Raw genomic sequence first — 2,463 nt, forward strand, 5'->3', positions numbered from 1 at the left:
TAAAAATTCTTCCCACTGAATCAATTTACATATTTTTATTGCCACTATTTTTAATAAGGAACTTTTCTCTTTTTTTAAGTTCATTCTACTTTGTCCCAACCTTTCTTGTACTTCTTAGGAGAAAAGAAACAGAGTTCACTTAAAACACTCTTGTTTATGATGGATGTAACCACAAACTTTTTGTGATGTTAACCCACTCACAGAAAGACAATCTGAACTTCAGAGTATTTGTGTTTGGAGAGAAGGCTCACCAAGGAGAATGGGCTCATTTCAAATCAATATATTATAGGAAAGAAAAGATCAAGGAAGAGTGGGTCTTAAAACTGTCAAAATATGAGAATTTGATGGGAAGAAAGAAGGAAAACAGAGCAGTTGGAAATGCAAAGATAAAAGAGCTGGATCCAGACATGTCTATGTAATTTCCCAGAAATGGAAATTGTACTGGCAATTTGGAAAGAGATATCGAAAAACAATATGCATTAAATATTGAGCATTTCTTGCAGCAATGAACTTGGAAGGCTTTTGGAACACATGGCATAATGGACTCATGATTCATCTACATATGGCCTTCTTCTTAGTGACTGCTGAAGGCAGAAACTAAGTTTCATAAGGAATTAAACCCAGAAGAGGAAGCTAAACATATTTTCAGGAAAAAACAACAACAGCAGCAACAATAAAAAAATAAAAATAAAAACTCTGATAGGCTTCTAGGTAACCAATAAACTATTAATAAATACAGCCTATTAAATTCACGTTGAGATAGAGCACATCTGTAATTTCTGTAATTTCCTTTAATTTTCCAACAACTCTGCACTGTGGGTATCATTGCCCCTGTTTTCTTGATAGTCCAACGGTGGACTTGTCTGCAGTTGTTCAAGGAGCTGGTGGTTGAGCTTAGATATGAGCAGAATTCTTTCCAAGGCACCAGTGATTTCCAAACCCGGTTTTGATAGAAGCATTTGGAGAGCTTTGTAAAAATACAGATTCTTGGGGCCCAGCCCAGGAAATTCTGATTCAGTAGTCTAGAGTGAGCTCTGGGAATTAAGATTTTTCAAAGTTCTTCCAGTGGACTCTAACACATAGACAACTTGGGGAAACTCGGCACACAGTTGCAACCAGAGCTAGTGTGAGAATGGCTGAAGATAGAGGCCCAGGAGGAAAGCGGGTAAAAGACAGGAGTGTCACCGATCTATTAGCAGTCTGCTAAACTATACCTGGCTATAATTAGACTCACTAAATTCTACCATATCTATGATCAACCTGGCCTGTGCGAGACCCCCAGGGACTCAAGGGCAAGGAATAAATGACTTCTATTCTCTGAGAGAGTCAACATTCCATTGAAGAAGCTGTGTCTGGACATGTAACCAAGGGGGAATGAAAATGTGACAAGAACCACGGAGAATGCTCAAGGGTCTCAGAGACTTGAAGTGAGAGTAGGAATCCAACAGAGAGATGAGGCTGAGCACTTCTAATGGAGGGAGCAGCAGGCACAGAGGCATGGAAGTGGTAATCTTCAGGGCATAGGTTCCCTTTGGGTCAAGTGATGGATCTGCAGACCAAGACCATCTGGGAAACACTGAAAACAGGGTGAGAGAAGGTGCTCCCTACTCGGCTGCCTGCTTCACCCCTGCTATATGTGCAACTTAATGGCTGCATCAAACAGTTCTATCCAAGCAAATTTTCACTTCACAATTTGTCTTCATAGTGGCAAGATTCTTTTCCCTAGATTGATGGCACAGAGCTCCCATGGTATTAACTGCTATCAAAATAGACACTCAGGACTATGGAGCTAAAGCTTATGTACCAATTATTGGAAGCTGCTGTTGTCTGAAACAATTTGACTTTCTTATTTTAAAGTACTGATGCTCTCCCCTCCGCTCCTTTCCCCTCGCTTCTCTGCTTCCCTCCCTCCCCCGCCTCCCTTCTTTCTTTCCTTTCTTCCTTCCAAGAAGACTGGAAGCACAAGGGGCTTGGGCTAGTGTCTTGGGGTCTTGGTCAGACAGACTTCTTTGATACTGCTGAGAAGCAGCCACAAAAACTTCTCAAGGGGAATGCAAATAAAAACTATACTGAGATTTCATCTCACTCCAGTTGGAATGGCAACTCTCAAGAATATAATTAACAATGTATGTGGAGAAAAAGGATGTGGGGAAAAAGGTACATTCATACATTGCTGGTGGGACTGCAAATTGGTGCAATCACTATGGATAGCAGTGTGGAGATTCCTCACAAAACTTGGAATGGAACCACCATTTGACCCAATTATCCCATTCCCAATTACGCCCAAAGGACTTAAAATCAGCATACTGTAGTGACACAGTCACATCAGTGTTTTGGGCAGCTCAATTCACAATAGCTAAGCTATGAAATCAAAATCAACTTAGATGCCCTTCAACACATTTTCTTTATCCATTCACGTGTTGAAGGGCATCTAAGTTGATATATATATATATATCTGTCTCT

This window comes from Marmota marmota, unplaced genomic scaffold (assembly GCF_001458135.2).
Source record: "Marmota marmota marmota unplaced genomic scaffold, marMar, whole genome shotgun sequence".
In the NCBI taxonomy this organism is placed as follows: Eukaryota; Metazoa; Chordata; class Mammalia; order Rodentia; family Sciuridae; genus Marmota; species Marmota marmota.